The sequence below is a fragment of the Hippopotamus amphibius genome, chromosome 1, assembly GCF_030028045.1.
Source record: "Hippopotamus amphibius kiboko isolate mHipAmp2 chromosome 1, mHipAmp2.hap2, whole genome shotgun sequence".
In the NCBI taxonomy this organism is placed as follows: domain Eukaryota; kingdom Metazoa; phylum Chordata; class Mammalia; order Artiodactyla; family Hippopotamidae; genus Hippopotamus; species Hippopotamus amphibius.
The window spans coordinates 91233749-91258839 of record NC_080186.1 but is presented as its reverse complement, the minus strand read 5'-3'; the positions used below and the strand labels follow the sequence as shown (position 1 = coordinate 91258839).

The window sequence follows — 25091 nt, the reverse complement described above, 5'->3', positions numbered from 1 at the left end:
CATTTAAACAAATTGATTGTATGCTTATCACAGGCTTGTGTCTCATCTAGTGCTTTGTGGAATTGAGTATCCATTTCATCTTCTAACTAGAATTTCTTTTTCCTCTAAAATACAAGCCTCTTCAGGTCACAGTTCTGACTGTCTTCTGCGGACTGTGGTTCCAGTGTCACTTCAGTGTTCAAAATCTTTGAGGGACTATTTGGGTCTCTCCCACATGAGCTCTACCACTGGCCAGTGGATGGCCTGTTAATCTAGTTCTCCAGTCTTTGATATTCTAATAAGGATTAGGTCTCTGCCTGTGTAGCCCAGGAATAAGTGAAGGGCTTCACACACAACTGAAGGAGTCTGCTTTCCTAGAACAAGCCCCTCTCCACAATCTCTCCAGTACTCTCTGCTTTTCTAGTGGTCCCTTTTTCATTATTCCAGTCAGAAACTTGCAGCTTATTACCCCACTGACAAGTTTTTCCACTACTGCACTTGCATTTGGGATCAAGCAGCAGGACAGCAGAGAAGAAAAACACTAATAGGGTTTCATACCTCCTCCCCTGCCCCTTGGGGCCACAGTTCCACTGATCAAAGAGGAAGGTTCCCTCCTTAAGAATTTTGGTTCCTCAGGAATCCTGCTCACAGGGCTGCCACCACCACCACCACAGGATGGCTGTGGGCCTGAGGTGAGAGAGAATTGAAAAAAGGAAAGAATGGAAAAATGAGTGTTTTCCATGTTCTTCGAGCAGAACTAGCTTGCTTTTTTTTTTTTTTTTTTTTTTGGCTCTCTTCCTGGCTGTGCTCCAGTGACCATGTCTGTGCTTCAGACTACATTGAGCTCAGGCTAGAGTGTACCAAAGTAAAACAAAAACAAAGGTATACTTACCTCAGGTTCTGAGTTCTGGTTTTTCTTCTCTTGCTACTTTTTACTTTTCAGATACTTGAATAGCTGTTCTGGGCATTCTGTCCAGGTTTTACATCTGCAGTTCTTACCAGAAGGGGGACTCCTTCTAGAGCTGCAAGTGGATTCATAGCTAACACCCAGAAATCAATTGTCCAAGGAGACACACATACTGACAAAGCAGAGAACACTGGAGCAGAGAGCCGCAGGGTAAGAGAACCCAGGAGAACTGCTCTGTCAAGTGGCTCAAAGTCTCAGTGTTTTATGGAGGTGGGGTAAGCCTTCTGGGTTATCTCTGGCCAACCATCTTGCCTGTGTCTATATTTGGTCCAATTCAAGGCCCTTCCTGGTAGCTCCCATATCTCTCAGTCAAGATGGTTTTCTGAGAGAGGATTTCTGGGAGGTTGGCTGGACAGCTGGTGTCTCCTCCCTCCTCTTGGCCCCTTCTGAATTCTTCTGGTTAAGTACAGCTGGTTAGTTCCATGTTCCTTATCAGTACTTCCTGTTGTGAGATAATACCTGCAAGCTGGCCACGGCAGGTGTTTTCAGTCAATGATTCCCTAACAGCTCCTCCCTGAAAGACTTCATATTCAAGATACTTCTTGGGAATTGTGGCAGAGGTCTCTTTCTTTTGTAACTACTTCTTCCTGGGAGTGTGTGCCATTGTGCCTAGTAGAGTAGAAGTCTCTCTCTACCTGATCTAAGTTGAGGTATTTCATGTCCAAAGTTGGCTTCTGCCCTTATAGTAACAGTTTAATCTGAAAATTTTGGGGCCTGTCTGAGATAAACTTTGTGAGCAGTTGAAACAGACAAGGGCCAAACAGGAGGTCCAATGTGATGGTCACCACCAGGTCCAGAAAAAGAATGCAAAGTTTGGGGTGAGGGCTGCAGTGGGTGTGACTTTCTTCTGATTAGTAGGTGGTGATGTAACATAGTGGTGCTCCAGGAATATTGTGCTCAGCCTGAAGTTAACTTCCGCCACCTGAGTGGGGGCCTTAGTTCCTGCAGAAGAACTCAAAGATATTGTTATGCATGATGGTGAGTCAAAGATTATCTGCACTCCGGTTATATTAAAACTTCTGTTGACCACACTGTCTTACCAGCACTTTCCGTTCAAGGCTACTGTCTCCCCAGTCACTGCTGTGCAAGTGTGAACGTGTTACATCAGTTCATTTGTAACTATGGTATAAGCAAAAATGAATGCCCTACTTGTGATTTGCACACAAGAAGAGCATCGTGCAGTGATTTGTTTTTTGTAGTCTGTGGGTGTCCCTGGTGCCATTATTTATCGAAGACTTTGTGTGCAGTATGGAGAAACTGTTGGTTGCAAAGAAATGTGTATGAATGGATGGAAAAGTTCAAGGAAGGTCACGTAAGTGTGAGCCATCAAGAAGAAGCCGGATTCACTTCTGATGAAGAAGTGAAGACAGTGTGCATTTGTGGCTCGCAACTTAGCCTAAAACATTTTTTAATGAGGGAATACGAAAGCTTGTTGACAGATGGACAAAGTGTATTTAAAAGCAAGGAGATTGTCAAAAAATGATGTATTTGTCTTTTCTAAAATTAATTAAAATAAATTCTACAGCCAGAGTGTGGATAATTTTTGACTCACCTGAGACAGAGTTATTCCTTGAGGAAGAACCAGGACCCTGCCCCAAGGCTACACTCTTGTTTCTTGATTTCTCCTCCCTTGTTTCTGCATCCCCTCCCTTCCCTGGCTAGCAACTGTTTGAATCTGCCCTTTTGAACTCAGGGAAGGTCAAGGAGGGTGAATGACATCTATTTCCTATAAACAAGAAATGGGAGACACCAGGGTCTTCCCTGGTGATCCAGTGGTTAAGAGTCTGCACTTCCACTGCAGGGGGCATGGGTTCAGTCTCTGATTTGGCAACTAAGATCCCTCGTGCAGTTCAGTGAGGCCACAAAAAAAAAAAAAAAAAAATGGAGGACGTGGAGAGGATTTGTACCCAGGAGCCCCACAGGGTCCTGCTCAGTTTCAAGATCAGAAGAGGTGCTGAGAGTGAGGGAAATCTGGACTGGGTATATAGGACAATGTTGAATGTTATTTGTGGCTTCAATTGAGACCAGCTACAGTGGTACGTGCTGCTGTTTGCCCCACTGACTTTTCTAAGTTTCCTCCAGGGGTTTTCTTTTGGAGTGAGATGGAGAAAGTCTACTTCACTTGTTTCTACTACTGACTGTGTTAGGAAAGGGGCCTTCCTGTTAGTGATATTTTCCTGCTGGCCTGATATAAGGGATCTGAGTACATTGCCACCATGCTCTTTTCCAATTGGGGTTGCTATACTTACCCAATTCCCCTCAAAACTGAACAAGTGGAAGCCAAGAAGAGCTCATATGGGTCATGGGGTGCCAAATAAATTTCTCCCTTACCCTGTTGCATAAATCGAATCGGTCTGTCGAGAAACCAGGCACCACACTTGGAGGGTTGGAGAACTCAGGTTTTTTAAGCTGGTGGTCCCAGATGAGCTAACGTTCTAAAGCTCTGGGGCCCCAAGCTCAGGGTGAGCTTTACTTTTATAGGGGTCAGTGCACATGGTTATAGTTAGCATTGGTTGATTAGTTACCTGGTTACTGTAGGTTATGGGCAGTTACAGAGCACAGGAGTTGCTATGGGTTACACTCAGGGGGTTTCCAAACAGAAACTTACAGGAGTAGGAACAGAACATTCCATACTTATCAGAACATCTTAAGGTTACAGTTGATAGCTAGGTCATCTTGTTTTTATCTTGGCACAGCAAGCAGATTTTACAGAAGCAGAGAAAGCATGAAGTTATTTCTAGCTGAGTGCAAACTTTTAATTTTCCTCTTCCACTCCAAAGTGTAACAAAAGCCTTATCTCCTCCTCATAATGAGGACCAATTACACCTGTCAAGATATTATTACTCATTTTGTTTGGGCATGTTATTTTGAGGAAGAGTCACTCCTTTATCAGTAATTCAGAAAAATAAGGCTTAATGCAATAGTTAAGGGAATAAGCTTCCTAATCAGAAAAGCAGATGTTCAAATGTCACTTTTGGAAAGCTTTTAACTTATCTGTTTTATCCTCTGTAAACTGGGCATAGGTAGAGGATAGGTATTTGGATTACATAATATGACCTATGGAATATACTTACGATAATGCCTGACATGCACATCTCTTGTGAAATGTTTTCTCTTACAATTATTTCCCATGATACACCATTAGGATGGTTATAGGTCTCTGTATTCCTCAGAACACACAGACCATGTGTGCTTACCCAGTGCAATTAACAATAGTGGCCACTTTTACTTTGAAATTATCCATTTGGACACTAATATTTTATGCTCACCCTTTGTTGGCCTCCTGTACACTTGAGTCTACTTCCTTAACTCTTCTAAAGTCTGTCACCTACTTTCTATCCTGCTTTTCTTTGCTTCTGTAAAATTTCTCAGAATTTTTTGCATAGATTACCACTATAGCCTTTTAGCTACTTCTGTTGCCTCCAGTATTGCTCCTTTCATCCTGTCTCAACACTGACAGCAGAATGAACTTTCCCACTTCAAATAAATTAATATCACTAAGATCATTCAAAGACTTTCCAGAGCCATCTTTATACAATTTTTTATCATGATAGATACAATTAATTATCATCTAAAACCTGTCTACATCTTCTTTCAACAGGCCAGTACCTTCATGCTCTGTTTTCTGTGCACAATGAAAAAAAGTCATTGCTTTTTTCAGGTAACATCAGTCATACTTTCCCTAAAATTAGGCAATGTATGAAAATGCCAATTAGGACCCCATTTCCCAATGAAAAAATTAATCAACATTTTGTTATCAAGCTAAAATCCCTTACCAATTTATGAAAAATGTTATAAAACATATTTATTTAGAAGCTTAGATTTATAACAATTGATAGTATTAGGATGCACAATGCTTAAAATATCTCCATTTTATTGCTAAGCAATCAATATATTTGTTAACAAGTAGTTGACTTTTATGCAATAACATATACTGTTTGTATGTCAGGCCATAAATGTTATCATTTACAGTACAGCAAGGCAAAACCAAACACAAATAAATGAATTTTTGTTAGAACAAAATATATTAAAAATACTCAATAAAAAGCAAAATGATTCTACAAAAAGAACTTTTACTCCCAAATGAGAAAGAAAATTGAAGCATGAAAAGTGTTGAGGAGGGAGAAGGACGTAGACTTGAAGCAGACACAGTTTGTCACTTGCTATCAAAGTTTATGGTGCTGGTTTTTGTATGAACATATGTCTTCAATTGTCTTGGTGCACTGGTAGCAATTCCAACAAGTGGAAATGCTGGATTGTATGGTAACTTTATCACCTTTTTGATAACAACCAAGTGTTTTCTACAGGGGCTGTACCATTTTACCTTCCTACCAGCAGTGAACTGAGGATTCCAATTTCTCCACATCTTTTGTTAAAACTTGTTACTTTCCTTTTCCTTTTTTAAAAAATTACCTTCCTAGTGGGTATAAAGTGGTACTTTACTGTGGTTTTAAAACTCTTCCCTGATGACTAATGATGTTGAGTATCTTTTTGAGTACTTGTTGACTATTTGTGTATCTTCTTTGGAAAAATGTCTATTTAATAGGCCTTTTACTCATTTTAAGTTGGGATATTTGTCTTTTGTGTTGAGTTATAAGACTTGTTTATATATAATGGGTACTATCCCATTATCAATTATATGATTTGTAAATATTGCCTCTCCTTCTGTGGGTTACCTTTTCACTTTTTGATGGTTCCTTTTGAGCCAAAAGTGTTTAATTTCAGTGAAGTTCAACCTATCTGTGTTTTCTTTTGTTGCTTGTGCTTTTGATGTCATAATTAAGAAGTCCTTGTCTAATCCAAAGTCTTGAAGATTATTTTGCCTCCCAAGAGTTTTCTAGTTTCAGCTCTTATATTTAGGTCTTTGATTCATTTTGAGTTAATTTTTATATTTTGTGTGAGATACAGGTCCAAATTCATTGTTTTGAATTTAGATATCCAGTTGCCTCCTGACTATTTGTTGGAAAGACTATTCTTTTCCCACTGAATGGTCTTGGCAACTTGTTGAAAATCAGTTGACCACAGATACATGTGTTTATAACAGTATTACTCATAATAGCCAAAAGGTGGAAACAATATCAATGTCCATCAACTGATGAATGAATAAACATTGCATATTCATACAATGCAATATTAGACATGGGATAATATTCAGCTTTAAAAATAAAGGAAATTCTTATTTTTGTGACAACATGGATAAAACTAAAGGATGTTATGCTAAGTGAAATAAACCAGAAACAGAAAGACAAACATTATGTGATCTCTGTTACAAGAGGAATCTAAAATAGTCAAATTCACAGAAGCATATAGTAAAATGGTGGTTGCCAGGGGCTGGGATAAGGGGAAACAGGGAGAGATGATCAAAGGATACAAAGTTTCCATTATGCAAAATGAATAAATTCTGGAGAGCTAATGTAGAGCAGTGTGAATACGGCTAACAATACTGTAACTGTATACTTGAAATTTGCTAAATGTGTAGATCACATACACACAAAAAGGAATGGTAACAATGTGAGGTAATAGACATGTTAATCAGCTAGGGATTATTCCACAAGGGAAACATATATATCAAAACATCAAGTCTTATACCTTAAATATATACAATTTTTATTTGTCAATTATAGCTCAATAAAGATGGAAAAATACATGCAAAATACTTAGACTTCGATACTAGCACATAACACAAGCTCAATAAGCATTTTTTTTTTTGCTAAAAGCCAATGTGTGCAATGAGAAGTTGGCTATAAATCTTCTTTTGTCCATTTACAAGTTACAGTTCACTATAGTGCCACAGGTCCCTGCTCAGAATAACATTATTAAACACATAAAATTAATGAAAGAAGTCAGAGACAAAAGGTCACATATTGTGTGATTCCATTTATATGAAATATCCAGAAGAGGCAAATAAATAAAGACAGAAGCAGATCGGTGACTGTCAGAAACTGTAGAAAAGGAGATGGGAATGGCTAAACGGTTTTCATTTGGGGTGATGAAAAAGTTCTGGAACTACACGGTGGTGATGGTTTCACAACATTATGAATATACTTAGGTCACTGAATTGTACACTTTAAAATGGGTTAAATGGTACACCTTATATGTATTTTACCACAATAAAATAGCTTAATTCATTGGATTCCAATGGAAATCAACTTTACTAAAATAGTTATGACAACTAAAAAAAAACAAATTTTTGATATTAAAAAAGGAATGAATATAGATGTATGCTACGACATGGATGAACCTTAAAAAACAAGCTAAGTGAAAGAAGCCAGTCACAAAGGACCACAGAGTGTATGATTCCATTTATATGAAATACACACATGCACACACATATACACACACATATGCAAATCTATAGAGACAAAAAGTAAATTAGTTATCGCCTAGGGTTGAGGAGATGAGGGCATAGTAATTGGGGGCTAAATATGAGTTTTCTTTTTGAGGTAGTGAAAATGTTCTAAAATTGACTGTGATAATTGGTAGTTGTACAACTTTGTGAATATAAAAATTAAATTGAATTGTATACCATAAATGGATTAATTGCATGATACATGAATTACAACCCCAAAAATTTGTAACAACGTTTATAATGCTGAATAGATGAGTGATGAAGGGAATATTTCAGACCAATTATCAGATTCAGAGGAACTGATGGTCTCCATCATTTTGGTGCATCTGAAAGAACTCTATAACAAAAAGGTTGGTAAATTGTTAGGGCATATGGTTGATGCTCTAGCATGAAAGAAATGCAAAATGCAATTATGTTCATATTCCTGTTACTGATTTTCTTTGTACAGTGCTGTAGTGTTTCCATTTTAATCCCTTTTGTCATGCCCTTTGCTGCCTTCTGTATGAATTTTATTTCAACTTTTTTTTTTTTAACTTTTGTGACTCATTATACAACTCTGGGCAAAAACAAAAGATAATATGAAAGAAACAATTGAAATATTCAAAATAATGACAGTACATAGTGACAGAGAATATCACAGACTGCATATGGGAGTGAGACTGCTTTTCTCAGGACCAGTAGCAGTGAAGATGTGTGTCCCATGTTTATGTTCAATGTGGTTTTTAAAATGTCTACACATGAATCTAACATTCTACCAATTATGTTTTAGAATATAACTGGCAAATTCCCACATATTATTTTGCTTTTGAGTTCATAAATATACATTTTTCTCATATAAATTTTCACTAAAACCCTTTAACTGATAGATATATTTGTTCTATGAAGTTCAGTTATAAAAATAGCAGAACTATTTTAATGGGAAATCATGAAGAGGAAACTGTTCTGCCACAGAAATCTGTACGTGTACTTCCTCAGATATATCCTAGTTTTCTTTGTCCCTATTCCTGTGAATAATCCTCTCTCTCCCCATATCACCATCTTTTATACCTGGAAAATACATTTCCTTATTTTGAGACATACTTTATCTTTTGTACATACCTGAGACAAAATTCCCCTGAGTTCTACAAATCTGCCTAATCTGGGTTAGGTGTATATCCTACATTCTCCTCTTACTTCTGTCTGGGCTGTGACAACATAGCACTTAGTTGTTTATTTATTTGTCTTTACTTCATATATTACTTAAATTCCCTGAGGGCAGGAACAATATCTAGCTCATTTCTGAATCCCTATGTCTAGCAGAGCACCTAGCACTGGGTAGCACTCAAAAACACTCAGGGAATGAAGAAAGGAAGGAATCCAAGCTGAGCAATTATCCATAACAAGCCTGTGGCTCAGGGGAGAAGCTAGAGTTACTGATACATATTTATAAATCTTCCGTGCAGAGCAGGTAGTTGAAGCTTTATGAGTGGATGAGATCACTCCCGGAGAATGTAAATAGCACTGGTTCTCAAATCTGGCTACATTTTAAAATTACCTAGGGAACTTTAAAAAAAAAAAACCACCCAGGATCCACCCCAGAAATTCTGAAACATCTTTGTGGGTGGGGCCAAGCAATCCTATTTTGTAAAATCTCCCCAGGTGATTGTAATACAAAATCAGAGTTAAGAAATACTGTACTGTATTTTTTTTTAATTTTTTCATGATGTCACCTGAATGCAAAAGGCATTATTCTAAAGAATAAAAAATATCAAAAGATCAGGGTAAGAAAGAGTATAAGCAAACAAACAAAAAATGAATGAAGAGTATAAAAATTTAACAAATGAAACAAGAAGATAAATAAATAAGAAACTGGGAAAGATGACTCAGAAAGGTAAGAGATCTGAAAGCTGTGTTGTCACAGAAGCCCAGAGAGGAGGGCGTCCCAAGAAGGAAGAGTTGTGTATAAAATTTAAAATCCCACACAGATTCCCTGGGCATTAAAAACTAAAAAGCAGAGAGAAAGGCAGAGTTAGAACTTCAATAGCAACTTTTATTAAAAGCTATTTAGATGGTGGGATGCTAAGAAAGGAATCCAAATTATAGTCAAAGAATAAATGTAAAAACTACAAATTTCCCTATAAATCGTAAGAAATACTTATTCTAAAGTATTTTCAAGGAATTAAGTCAATGTGTATTGTATTTTTTTAAGATATAGTCATTCTTTATTAGTCCATAATATTCCTGTATAAATGTTCATAATAAAAACATATTGTAATATGATATAATCCTAAAAATATAATGTAATCCCCCAAATAGCCTGGATAATCTTCTGTGTAATCAGAAATGAATCTGCTTTATATTGTATGTAGGTAAACAGTTGTAAAGCTGTGGGAACAAAGAGAAGGGAACTACACTGTTTCTTATTTTTCTACTGGGTAAGACAAAAAAGCTGCTTTGCATGGATTTCTGTCAGATAAGGACTATCTTATTTTGCTATTACCTCAATTGTAAATACTAGGATTTTCCTGATCAGGGCATTTTGTTGTTATTATTGACTCCAGAACTAAGATAATGTAAGTAAGAAAGTGTTGTAAATTGTCAGCTTCTAACTGATGAAAAAGTAATTGCTATATAAGTCAATACACAGGCTCTAAACTAAGTTGTCTCCTGCAAAAAGAAGATACTATCAGATTCCAATAAAACTCTTTTCAAATAGCTTTGAAAGCCTATTTTAAGGCACAGCATGCAAATTACAGTTGTTTAGGATTAACAATTTTTATTTGTGTACATTGCTTTGTGCGAAACTACGAAAAGAGTATGGTTGTGAATTTATAAATTAAACGCAAGAATGAGATAGATATGCACATTTTATAGTCCTAAATTGTGGCATCCAATCTTTCTATTTGGATGATACCTTTTATCTTTATTTATGTCACATATTAAAGTTACAATGCCTTCATTTATTGGTCTGCAGACAATGGAATGCTTATACTAGATTTTGTGGACACCTTACCAAAACACCAGGTCCAGTGGCTCACAGATTGAGAAACTTTGTGCCAGAAGCCAGTGGAATTTGTTTCACCCTGAAACTCTGAATTTGTTGTCCTGGAAAGAACTTTTTTGATGGACAAATACATTGGTAAAACTTTTAGACCTTTAAGATTTGTGTTTAAATTTAAAATTTTAACTATATACTATGCATTTCTGAGTTTCCTAAGAGAGTATAGGCAGATTTCTCATGATTTTTCAACAAAATCAATCTTCTTCTTACTTCTATTTTGTCTCAGCTGCTTGGAATGAAAATTCAGCTATTTGTAAACTATCCCTCTATGAAAACCAAGGAAGGATTAAATAAGTATAAATAGTCTCAACTCCACAAACTAATTAGGTACCAGACACTTTTACTTGGCTTTGGGTTCTCCCTTTTGGAAAAAAAAAATCTCCCTCTCTCTCTGCTGCCCCTCCCTCTAATCTACCCCACCCCCACCCATCCCTCTACAGATACCATTCCTTTGTTCACTCTCCTTTACAGTTTAGCTCCTTGCTACTTTTTATTCATTTCTTCCCAATTTCTTTGATCTCACTCCAGTAAGATTGCAGTCTCTATTCATCTAAAACAAAGCTTGTCAAGGTCATTAGTGACAACAATGTGACTAAACCAACTCAGTTCTCACCATAGTCAGCCCTTTAGTACAATTTGATGGTTCCATTCTCTTGACTCACTTTCTACAATTGGCTTCTGAGACACCACCCTGTCTCTTTCCCAGTCTCCCTTCTGATTCTCCACCCTTTTCCTCAACACCTCAGAATGTCCGGGTTTGGTATATCAAATTGCCTAAGCAAAATTTCCCCAGATGTTTAGCTTGTCTTAAAAAATGTAATAGGTTCAAAACCAATCTCTTGATTCTCCCCATCATTAATAAAAGACAGTTTTTCTTTAAAAAAATTTCCCTTACTTTAGGAGCTCAAGGCAAACATCCTGATATCATCTATGGCTTATCTGTTTTTCTCATACCTTACATCCAATGCACCATCAAAATATATCCAGTATCTGATCCTTCCTCACCAACTCCAAGATATTATTACAGTTCAACCAACCATCATTTCTTGCTTCTATCATTGCATCTTCTTATTCTATTTCTCTGCATTCACTCTTATTCCCTAAAGTATTTTTTAATGTTTTTCATTTACTTAAATCCCTCCAAAATCTTCTTATATCAAAGTAAAATCCAGTATAATTGCCTTTAAAACCTGCATGATCTGGTTCCCCATTCCACTTCCTGCTTTGTATCCTTCTGAACTTTTCCTTGTTTACTCTGCTCCAACCATACACTCTTTCCTCTACTGGTATTTTACAAATATACATGCTTTCCATCAGAAAAGGGCAAGTAGGTACCTGGTCCTGAATGTCCATCATTTCTTTTGGATACTCAGCATATTTCTGTATTTATCCTCCCTCAGGCACTGGCATCTAAATGATGTGCTTAAACTGTCTTCCAGACAACAAAACAGCATCAACTTCCCATCTTACCTCTTCATTCTTACCAGTTCTTACCAGCCCATTTGCTTGATACTGCCTTGAAATATGTAGGTAAAGAAATTATCGGCAATGCTTTTGGCAGTCTTTTTTTTTTTTTCATATTTTCTTTGTATTTCTCTTCGATAGTTGCTTGACTTAACATCTTTCTCTCTACTCTATGCAAAATGAAAATACAAACTAAATGAGAACACAAAAAAATAGTTAAAGCATTAAGTCATACAAATTACAAATCTGTTCCTAAATTTACTTATCTTAAATAAAATACACATTTCAATAGGAGATCTACGGTGAATGGTTATGCATTCTGGGAAGCTTCACCACTCCTAGGCAGGGCTAACATTCCAGGAAGGAGCTAAGAGAATTTGCATCCAATTACAGTTTATAGCGTGTTTCTGATCGCCAACCTGTGAGCTACACTGAGCACGTCATTAGCATGAGCTGAGTAGGGAACTGACTTCGGGAAAACGGGAAGAAGCAGGCCTCAATTCTGAGTTCATTACGACTTCTGGAGAATCTCATCAACAGTCTCTATAGTACAGTTTCAAAAAAGGAAACATGTTAAGGTAAGCGGACAACTCTTGAGAACTTCAAACACATTTTTTTGCTGTATTTATGTGGAACTCTTCATTTACAGTAGGTAGTCATGAAGAGGTTCTTCCTCCGGACAACATGGTCACAGGACTTGGAGGACCCAGCGGGACTGAGGGGAGAACAAGGGCTGGGGAAGAGGCTCCTTTTTTGTTTCACTTGGAGACAAACTTGTAACACACTGTACATGGGGCTACAGTCTTCTCCTCCTATCCTCTGGCATACCGCTTTATGAAGTCTTCATTTTTATTGCAGACGTCCTCCTTGTCCCACAAATGATGTCCTACAGCTTCAATATTCAGTGGATCATCAAAATTCAAAAGATCAGTTAACAAAGAGTTGAACCCCCAACAACATCCTTCAGTGTCCTCGTGTGAGCCCAGCCAGGGCCGTAAACTGAATGTTCTGTCAGAAAACCTAGTCGTATTCCACCTATCTCTGTGATATTGGGATGCCAGATCCTGGTAGAGCATTTCATTGTGGGAGGTGCCACACTGTAGGCATCAGGAACTTCAGTTTCAAACTGAAATGAATTTTCCACCTGGGTAGTAACCCTCATCTATCAAAAAACACAAAACAAAACAAAACAAAACAAATTCCTGGGGTTACAGTTAGCTGAAGCAATGAAGCTAGTTTGGATGAGGAACATAAGGTAAATTTGCTTCAAGTTCTCTTTAAAAAGTCGCCTGTCTCTCACCGAAACCCGCCAAGTGGAGTCAGAGGCTGAGGCTGAGGCTCGGGACACTTTGGGACCATCATCCCACTTTAGTTTGCTTGCCAGCGTGGGCCTTACTGCTAACTTTCCCTGGGCACCATGAGAGGGGCCAGTTGGGCGGGATCCCAATACCACACCTGGCCAGGAGCAGCTAGACGCAACCCTCACAGGTTCACCCACTCAGGTCCTGGGACCTGAAGTGGCTGGGCAGGCGGGTGCTGGACCAGAAATGGTGAGGCAGAGACTTGGCTGCTCTCTTCTGCCTTGGCAGACATTTTTAAGAGCTGAAAAAATCTATCCTTCCCCATACTCCCAAATTGACTGGAACCCCAGAAATCCGTAGACATAGCAATTAAAGAGGTAAACTCAGAGAACTATGTGGTAGTACCTGGATCAATAAAATAACCTCCTCTTATTTGAAACTTACTAATTCCACAATTAAAATTCTGTAGTGAAAACTGAAGTACATAATGAAAAAATAAATGCCACTCTTCTGTGATGGCCACTATCCAAAATCACTCCCTATGATCCCTACCTCCCAATAATGACATCATTGTGCAGTCTTATCTGATGTTGCTTCATGCTTGTGTGGTGTGCTCCAAGGACAAAGACCAAGATAGACTCAAAGGGCCAACATCACGGGAACAGAGGATTACTGGACCCTTATGACTCTGTCACACAGCAACCATTGCAACAACTCTGAGCCTTCCCAAGCAGCAGGCCTTGCTCCTTTCACATCCCATATAACGAAAGGTAGTCATCTTGTTCTCCTATTTTTCACATTGGAAACATGCAGACACTACCCAATCAGTAGGTGACCTGCAAGTCCCTTTATTCTGTGGCTATAAATATAGATAAGCAACCCATGCTCATGGTGGACTCTCCCTGGCTACCAGGAAGTCGGCCCACTATTCTGGCAGGGTCCCTTCTCTTTAATAAACTCTATCTTCTTTACATTCTGCCTTATATCTGGAAATTATTTTCCAATCCGCATTCTTGAATCACAACACATTGGTCTCTGTGACCTATAAAATATGACACAAGTGATGGTGTATGACTTATACGGCTAAGTCATAATGGAAATTTTGGCATTTACCTCTCTTGTTCTGTCTTGGGTTATGTAGTTCGGGGGAAGCCAGCTGCTATGTCATGAGGTCCCATGGTGATCCTATGAAGAGGCCACCTATGTTTCCTGCCAAGAGCCCTGTGAGTAAGCCTTCTTATGAGCAAATCCTCCAGCTCCAGTCAAGCCAGCAGATTCCTGCAGCCCCTAGTAGGTCTCTCATGAGAGGCCATGTGATGCAACCATTCAGCTAAGTTGTTCATGAATTCCTAACTCAGAAACTGTGAGATACTAAATTTTATTGTTTTAGTCCTTCAAATTTGGGATTAATTTGTTGTGCAGTAATGGGTAACTAGTACACTTCTCAAAATTAATGTTTTAAATGCTAGTTTAGTGTGTATCTGAATAACCTAACAATCAGATGACTCTCCAGCAAAGGAATTTAGGTGATCGCCTCCTACTATAAAGGCCCAAAATGGCAAATACTAATTTTTCCAACACTTCCAATACCCAACATTGCACACCAGACACCTACATGTGACATAAGCTCATCCAGTTTCACCTGGGACTTTGAGTCAGCAGTTATTTATACAAAAAATCAAAAGTGATAGAAAACAAATTCTAATAGTAGCTGCAGAGACTGCAGCAACTTCAAGAATCCTGGTGTGCCAGGGCCACAGAGCCAGCCAGCAGCTATATCCAGTGTCCAGTGCCAGTGGCAATCAATGTTACAATTTCCAGCGTTCAGCTGCGGAAACAGAAGTGTCTTCACCCAACTGATTCAGTGGTGATATTTGGCTGTGGTTTTCACTTTTACTTTTCCATTATTGTTGCCAATTTTCCAAGCCTGATCATCTAGAATTCCAGCAAATCGATGCATATATCAGTTATATATATATATATATATATATATATATATATATATCAGTTAAGGTAACTGTAGTTATTTGAATAAACCACTCAAAACTTCAGTGGTTTAAAATATAGAAGTTTATTTCTCATCAACTCACTGAACTTTGAGGGTGTTTTGGTTAGTGGATGGCTCGGGCTGTTTCCATCTTGATGCTCTATCACCCCCTAAGACTTTGTCAGCATCTGCAGTTAAAGCAAGAACAAATGGGAATGAAGTTACTCCATTTTAAAGCCATTCTATGAAGTGACACACATCACTTATACTCATATTCCTAGATGAAACCCAGGCATGAGACCCACATGGATTCACAGGTGAAGAGAGATATAGTCCATAATCTGAGCAGTTTCTCAGCAACAACTCTATCTGACAGAATAGAAAGTACAAATCTGTTCCATAGCTATCCATCTTTGTCACACTGTGCTATGAATATGTTACAAGTTTGTTTAGCTTAAATCGGCCAGCGGTAGCTTGCTTGCAACTGGGAATCCTGCCTAATATAGCTGTATTCTCAGTTACTTGATCAAAATCAACCTATAATTGGGCCAGTGTATATAAATTACATTGAATTAACTATTTTTGCATTATTGAATTTCTTATTTTTCAATAATAAATAGGTTGTTTATCAATAAATAGTTAATGAAACCCACTCTCATCTGTAACACTAAAGAAGTTCCAAGCCACTGCTTGTGGGGTATATATTTAGAAATAAGGAAGGGCTTATAGTTATAAACCATTTGTCAGCTGTGGCAACATTATATTCTAAAAAACCCTAGAAACATCTTATTTCTTTTACCTCCCTTAGTCAACAATACCAATAGTCAACATTACCATAAGCACACATTTTTTTTCAGAAATTGTTTCAAATAATGGGAGATAACTTTCCCAGAAATAGTTGAGGATTATTTAATATTATATTATTTATTATATTTCCTTAGTCATGTAAATAATTATAGCTACATAATGTTTTATTGCTGTGGAGAATCTCTACAACTTATGATTACAGCTTAAAATTGTCTTTTTATTGCTCTTCAAGTTTATTTTCTTGAAAAATAAATTATTGTTAGGAGAACAAAAAGACACAGAGTGGGAGAAAATATTTGCAAACACATAGTTGATAAAGTACTGGTATCCAAGATGTATAAAGATCTCTTAAAACTCAAGAATAAGAAAGCAACCCAATTGAGAACTGGCCAAATGCTCTGAAAAGACATCTCACCAAAGAAGACATACAGATGGCAAATAAACACATAAAAAGATGCTCAAGTTCCCTAATTATTAGAGAAATGCAAATCAAAACTACAAAGAGGCATCACCTCACACTGGTCAGAATGGCCATCATTAAAAAGTCTACAAATCATTAATGCTGGAATGTAGATTAGTACAGCCACTATGGAGAATAGTATGGAGGTTCCTTTAAAAACTAAAAATAAAATTACCACATGATCCTGCAATCCCATTCCTGGCCATATATACAGAGAAAACTCTAATTCAAAAAGAATTGATACATGACATTTCACTTAGTTTAATACCCTCCAAGTTCATCCATGTTGCTGCAAATGGCAAAATTTCATATTTTTTATGGCTTAGTAGTATTCCATTGTGTATGCATATACCACATCTTCTTTATCCATTCATCTGTTGATGGACAATTTGGTTGCTTCCATACATTGGCAATTGTCAGTAGTTGCTGCTATGAACACTGGGGTGCATGTATCTTTTCAAATTAGTGTTTTTGCTTTTCTTCAGATATATATCCAGGAGCGGAATTGCTGGGTCATATGGTGGTTGTTTTTAGTTTTCTGAGAAACCTCTATACTGTTTTCCACAGTGGCTGTATTGGTGCCAACAAGGGGTCCCTTTTCTCCACATCCTTGCCAATATTTTCTATTTGTGTTCATTTTGATGGTAGCCATCCTTACAGGTGTGAAGAGATATCTCATTGTGGTTTTGATTTGTATTTCCCTTATGATTAACTACACTGAGCATCTTTTCATGTGCCTGTTGGCCATCTGCATGTCCTTTTTGGAAAACTGTCTATTCAGGTCTCCTGCCCATTTTTTTAATCGGGTTGTTTGTTTTTTTGATGTTGAGTTGTATGAGCTGTTTATATATGTTGGGTATTAACTCCTTAAAAGTCATATCATTTGCAAGTATTTTCTCCCATTCAGTTGATTGTCTTTTTGTTTTGTATTTTTTATTGATTCCTGGAAATCTAGTTTATTTACTTACTTATTTCTGAGTAAGGGTGGCCATCTCAAAAAGAATACTTCAATTTAAAATAAGCTTCACCTAGGGACTTCCCTGGTGGTCCAGTGGTTAAGACTTCACCTTCCAATGAAGGGGTTGTGGATTTGACCTGTGGTCACAGAGCTGAGATCCCATATGCCTTGTGGCCCAAAAAACAAAACATAAAACAGAAGCAAGATTGTAACAAACTCAATATAGATTTTAAAAATGGTCCACATCAAAAAAACTTAAAATAAAAATTAAAAATAAAATAAGCTTTGCCTAGAAATTTCAGATATTATTCATTCATAAATTTATCAAGCAAATATTTTTCAGCCCTCAAATATGTATGAGGCCTTCAGCTAGTCACTGCAAACAATATAAACTAAAGATAAATATGGTACCTGCTTCATGGAATTTAAAAGCTGGTTAATAAAGAATAATAGCTTTTCCTTCCAAATTACTTATAGACTTTTTTATCCATTTGGAATGAATCAAGCTTTTTAGTAACAGCAAGCCCAGATACAGTGGCACAAACATGTAGGGCTTATTTATCTCATATACAAACATTCCAGATATAGGCAATTGCTGTCATTTCTTCAGGAGCTCAATAAAGGTGGACCTAAAACCCTGGCTGTTGTCCTTGGCTTTTTCACTTGTGTCTCCTGTGATCACAAGATACCTAATGCAGCAGCTCATTATAAAGGAGTCTCATTGCACTCATTTCAATGGGAAGATGAAAGAAGGAAAAAAGATGACATCTATATAAGTAAAGCAAAAGCTCTATAAGAAGCTCGCAGTGTACTTTTATTTATATTTAATTGGCCTAAATCTAGATTATGTTGTCACCATTGGCTAAAAAATGATCAAGAGGATTGCATGAGTCAAAGAGAAGACTCTTCTACATTAAGACTAGACAATTACTAAGTATTGTTTTCTGGTGCAACTGACCAATAAAGAATTCCAAACCATCCTGTAAAGAACACATTTAGAGATAATTCTCAATTCTGCTTAAAAACAAAGCATTAAATGCTATAGATCATACATAAAACATTTGGCAATTTATTAATCCTTATTTTGTTTGAAAGTTGTTTTAAAGGTATAATGCCTATGTATATAATATATATTATATATATGCATAAAATATCCATTATCCAATATATATATTAAGCATGTACTGACAATCAACTATATATTGGCTGTAGTATTGGATGTCATGAACCTAAGAATAAATAAGGGATGACCAGGTTCATTAAGTACTTCACAGTGTAGTAGAGGAGACAGACAGAAAATTATAAGACAATGTGATCTGTACAGTGTTGAATCTTCTGGCATAATGGGTCATCTCCAAATAGTATCAGAATATTATAAAGGCTTTGGTTAAGATGCCACTGGTGGTAATCCTTAAACTGGAAACCTGGGCAAGACTGAAAGAAATCCTGACAAATAGAAAAGAACTCTATTGTCATCTAGTGGCCAAACTCATGTCCTTGAAATGGCTGAGTTACCTTGGATATCATCTATCTAATAGGAAGCTATTTTGGGGACTAAAAAGAAATTGAACACAGTTTCACAAGATTTTTCAGATCCTAATACATAAAGGGAAATTAATATTGATACTCTAAAAATGATGATGATCTTACATATATTTTTAGTAACTTTTTTCTTCACTTTCATCACAGAAATGACTTCAATTTAAAAAAAAGTCTGGGATTAAAGGAAGCTAAATGGACATGATAACTAAATTCAGTTTGTGATCTTGGATTGGATACTGAGACAATTAATGATATTTAAATAAGGTGTGTATATTACTTAACAGTATTGTGTCAGTATTAACTTCCTGGTTTAGATAATCATACTGTAGTTATGTAAGACTTTAACATTTTGTGAGACTGAATGTCAGGTGTATAAGAAACCTACGACTACTTTTGCAACTTTTTTGTAAGTCTGAATTTATTTCAAAATGAAGAATTAAAAAAATTAAATGATAAAAATGTACAAATTATAAAAGCAGTTTACTAATGTGTTTTCTGTTTCCCTAAGCTAGAAAAATATCCTATAATTAATAAGTATTATAATTTAACTATTCATATATTTTTCTCTAAAGTGCACATTTTAAGTCATAGGGTCAGTGTGAAGAAAAATTTAAGACAATCTTTATAGTATTTGGTTTGCAGTTGATGAAAATAATACTGTTTGTCTAAGTCTAGCCACCATGGTAGTCTTTTTATAAGAAACCGCAAATAACTTACTATTTTATTTGTACTGCTAACTCTGATAAAATATGCTAGGCTCTCAAGTCAGCAATGAAAACTTCTGAAGGTACTTTCAGTTTTCTGTCGTTTCTATACTAAGATTATATCCTAACATTTCAGGAACTCAGAGAGTTATTAACGTCAGATCACCTTAGAAGTCTTTGTGGGAATCTCTGAGAATAAAAAAAAAAGGCAATGACCTGAAACCATTCTAGCTTTTGTTTGTTTGTTTGTTTTTTTGGCACACGGGCTTAGTTGCTCCGTGGCATGTGGGATCTTCCTGGAGCAGGGATCGAACCTGTGTCCCCTGCATTGGCAAGCGGATTCTTAACCACTGCACCACCTAGGAAGCCCATTCTAGCTTTTAATGACATGTGTTGCTGATTGACATGTTGTCTGGGACCACCATTTGGGATGCACAATCTGTAAGAAATCTCTGTAAGAAAACAAATGCTTTTATTTTCTTCAGTGGGCAGGTGAAAAGATGAATAAGAATTAAAAGTTATATATATGATAGTACAAGTATAGAAAGAGAGGTAATTATACTTGCTTTATACAAATCTGATAAAGCATATTAATGTTATGAAATATTCCTCACTAAAAATAATATTTTAGTCATCTAAGTGCAATTTAACATTGAAAGATAGAAAATCCAGTAGTCATTTATATTAATTTTTAAAAGTTGAAAAGTCTAACTTCAAAGTATCAACTAATTTGCAGTCATTTGATGAATGTCCAGGATTTTGCTTGAAAATCAAAGAGATGATTTTTTGATTAAAGATGACAGCAAATTCTTTACCACTCCTCCTGTCAAGAAATGTCGTCTATTTCCTTATTTCTTCTTGTCTGGCCTAATTACTTGCTTTAACCAATAGAATCTGGTGGTGGTGATGCTATGTAACTTCTAAAGCTGTACCTAAAGAGATCTGTGGTTTCTACTTTACACAATTGCAACACTCCATTTTAGAATCCAGTTGTAATTCTGTGAAAAACCCATGTCATAGAGAGAAGTCCTCTCTACTAATAGGGAGGGACACACTGTTGTCCCTAAAGTGATAGGGAGAGGCCACCAAGGTGAGAACTACGGCTCTGTTCAACAGCCTCAACTGAGTTCCCAGCCAACAGCCATTACTAAACTGTCAGACGTGCAAGCTAGCCACCCTGGATGTTTCAGTATAGCTTCCAGGTGATTGTGGCCCCAGTCAATGCCACATGCAACAGAAGATCCACCCAAACATGTTCAGACAAATCATAAAACCATGAAAGACCATAAATGGCTTTTGTTGGTTTAGGTTTTGAGGTTTGTTATTTAGCAATAGATAATTTAAATAGAATGTGTTCTATATTAACCTCCTTGTCAGGGTGTACAATTTCTGTGATCACAGTGGCAGCTCCCAATATAGTAGCCTCTGTTATATTGCCATGTCAATTTTATTTCTCCTCAGTCTTAAAGCATTTTTCGTAAAGATTTGATAACAGTTTTTCTAATATAAAATGCATTTTTCAAGATCCATTTATTTCAGTTCAAAAATATTTGTCGAATCTTGTTCTTGCTACTTAGTTTAGTGAAATAGAAAACATTAAAAAATTATGACCTAGCCTTTGTCATTAAAAGTCTCATTACTATTATAGAGAAATAAGATATATACTTATTTAAAACAATTAAGAAGGAATAAGGAGGAGATTAAGAAGGAGTAGGTGCAAAAAGGAAATTTAAGTGGGACTGAAATATTTCTGAAAGGCTTTTTGGAAGAAGAAAGCAAGTGTTCAGTCTTATAAAATATGGAGAACTTGAACAGTAAGGAAAAGAAAGGTGAGGGTGCTCCAGATTGTGAGAGATCCACAGGAAAACTGAAGAATGATGGCAAATGGGAGACAGTGTGGAAACAAAGTTCACTCAAGCGGAGTATAAATGTCAAATAGTAGGAAGAAATAACCAAAAATGCAACTGATTTGTGTTAAAAAAAAAAAAAAAAGGATGCCATTTGATTTGTTTAAATATTACTCTTTTTTGTTTGTAATGAAATATATTTTTGAATGTACTGAAGTGAAATATGGCTGTTGGCCATAACCACAAATTTCCTCTCATGGAAATGTGGATGCCAGATTTTGCATTTAAAATTCAGGAAGCAAAATTTCATCATTTTACACAAGTCTGAGTTTGCAATGCATAGATTCCTGACGGCAGAAATAGAGATTGCTAGTTAGAAATATATAGAAAGTAAAGTACGTAGATGATGATGAAATGCAAATATGCTGAAATCACATTATAAAATTCTCTCCTTCCTCTTTAGCTTCAGTTTCTATATCTTTGACTAAAGAATATTTATCCTCCATCTGGAAAAGTCATCCTCTGGTATCGTGTGGCAAAGCAAAAGGAACATTCATGAGAGCTAAGCAAGGACATAGATGCTCATGCGCCAACCAGATTATGACCAGTGATCAGAAATATGAAAGATATTTCAGTTAAATTGCTCTTACATACATTTAGTTATGACACTGCTGTCCCTCAAAATCCTGGCGAAGAATTTTAGCTATTTTAGGAAAGCACAATTCGTATCTGAATATGTGTATTCTTTTTCTTTCACCTTATATACTGATTGTACAAAAGTGAGAGGTAAGCAAGACAGTTTATTACATAATCAGATTTGATTTTAAAAAAAAAAATCAATGCGACATACTCTATATTTGCTATTTAACACTTAGCAATTTCAAAAATATATTAAAACTCCATATTATCTCAGTCAAAACTGCAAATGTTCTTATTTTCTCAGTAAAAAATGAACACATTAATCATCTTTTTATCCATTAATCATTTACCCTTACTGCTATTGTAGTAGGCACTGGGGCACAAAAATGAGATATGGTCCATGTGCATTATACTCATTAGTCTTATTTCTAATAGCCCAACTCCATCTCTTAACAGTTAAGAGGCATTAACATACTTCACTTTTCAATGCAAAAATGCAAGCACACAATTTTTTAGGTTGTCTGAACCCTGTAAAAACCATATTCATTTGGCTCATATCTAGAGACTTTGCTTCACATATATTTAATTTTTAATCCAACACACATTTACTGAGTACTTATTTGCCAAATATAGTGCTAAATACTGAACATATAAAGATGAATAAGTTCTTATACCCAGGGAGATTTTATGGTCTAATAAAATTGCAGTAATGCAAATAAATACAGGCAATAGGATATCAAATGTTCAATAATATAAAGCTTTACATAGAAAAAAGTAGTTCTTGGTAATCAGGGAGAGTCAGAAGATGCTTTATAAAAAGGTGATCCTTGATCTAAGTTTTGAAGGCTAATCATATTTTCAGCAGATAAACAAGCATGGTAGATTGTTCAAAAACCAAAACACATTACTGTCAGGGTGATTTGCAATTGTTTTGATAAAGATGTAGAATTTAAAAATTGTCGTTGATGTGTGTCTGAATGTATAAGCAGACCCACATATCTCTGTCTCATTGGGTAATGGGTTGTCTTTCCTGTTTGAAAAGAAACCAGAAGCTGCTGGTGTTGTTTGTGGATGTCACTAAAAATAATTTGTTAATTTAAAAAAATATATTTGTAGATTCACAGATATGACCAACTGAGTCAGATGTGCCTTGCTGACCTATTCTTCTGTAGGATTCTTAGATAATATTACTCCTAGATTTTAAGAGCAATTCCATTCTTGGACATAAACCCACTGTCTTCACCACATTTTCATATCTGTGGTGAAGTTTCATACCTGTAAAACTTCACCACATCCCAAAGTTATTGAGAAAATTATTAGGAAGAATATATTTTTTTTATCTGAATATTTGTAAATCTGAAGGGAGAAATATATTCAGATATATGCATGAAAAGTGTATTATATACAACTCCACTAATGATATGGGAATGAGAGGAAGCAGCTGTAAAAAAATAATAAAATCTAATGATGAACAAGTTTCCTACTAATTCCCTTAAAAGTATAATTAGAGAATCAGAAACAACAATTATATCATCAGGTGTCTATATAGCAATGCACAGACTATAGATGTTAAACATGAAATTATACAAAATGTGAAAATAGAATCTTAAGTGCTTTGGCAGGTTTCAAAGCTAGCCAAAAGCAACAAAAAGTAATATATAATTCAAAAGAAAAGTAAGAAGTTGTTCTATTATTATATGAAAAGAAAGTATACTCAGTGAAAACCATGAGCAAGATAAGTAAAGCAGAATGAAATAATTTGGATGAAATGAATGGAAAATTAAGTAGGAATTATGTTCTTGTATAAACATGTTATGCATTATATTTTAATAAAAATATATCATGTAATGAAATGAAGGAAAGAGATAACGCTTTACTAATCCATAATATACAATAGTCAAAGAAACAAAATGTAGTGTTGATAGGTGACTCCTATAATAAAATCATCTGCTATACATATCATTCAGTTAAAAACAAAGCTTTTGATAAATCCTTGGCTTGATTTCATGACAATTTTACCTCTAAAAGTAGACATGGCGGGGGGAAAGGCAGAATGTATAAAAATGGAGTCATCTGTTAGTTAAAATCTCTGCATTTAAAGTGATATGTGGAACTAGGAAATGTTTTTCATTGTGTTAGTTTACTAGATCTGCCATAAAAAAGTACAATTCTGGAGGCTAGAGTTCTAACATCAAAGTATCAGTAGGCTTGATCTCTTGTGAGACCTAAGATTTCTTCCCTCTTTCTGTGTCCTCACATGGTCACCCATCAGTTTGTGTTGTCTCGTGTTTAATCCTCTTCTTATAAGGACACCAGTCATATTGGATTTTAGGACCCACCCTAACGATCCCATTTTCACTTCCCTCTTTAAAGGCTCTGTCTCCAAATACAGTCATATTCTAAGATAGTGGAAGTAAGGGCTTCGATATATTCCTTTGGGAGGGACACAATTCAATCCATGTTACTCATCTTAGGAAGTAGATTAAGAAAACAGAAAAAGAACATCAAAATGCCCAAATGTTAGACCTAAGAATTTTCCCTCCTTTATTATTCTTTTTTTATTCAAATGAGCAAATGTGCATTATTTATAATTTGAGTGTTCAGTTGCCTCTTTTAGCTTTATTGAGATATAATTGATGTAAGTGGAAGTTTAAGATACACAATATGCTGACTTGATACACATGTATATTGCAAAATGATTACCACAGTGAGGTTAGTTAACACATCTATCATCTCACACAGTTACCATTTTGTTTTTCTGTTTTGTGATGAGAACATTTAAAGCCTACTCTCTTAGCAACTTTCAAGTACGCAATATTACTAAACTATAATCAACATCCTCTACATTAAATTACATTAAATTATTCATTTGATAACTGGAAATTAGTACCCTTTGACTAACATCTCTTCATCTCCATGAATTTTGAACCTTAAACTTACATTCTCATATTAAAGATATTTACCATCAATCACATGGGAAAACTTTCTATCATCCTTTATAAAGCCAAAATTACTTAAGCTACTATTTTTTATAATGTATCACTAAA

The 25091-nt window shown here is 35.9% G+C and overlaps 1 pseudogene; it reads right to left on the bottom strand.

The window, feature by feature from the left end:
- Positions 1 to 12611: 12611 nt before the first annotated feature.
- Positions 12612 to 13425, bottom strand: LOC130831079 (NEDD8-conjugating enzyme UBE2F-like; annotated as a pseudogene).
- Between the last annotated feature and the right edge of the window lie 11666 nt (positions 13426 to 25091).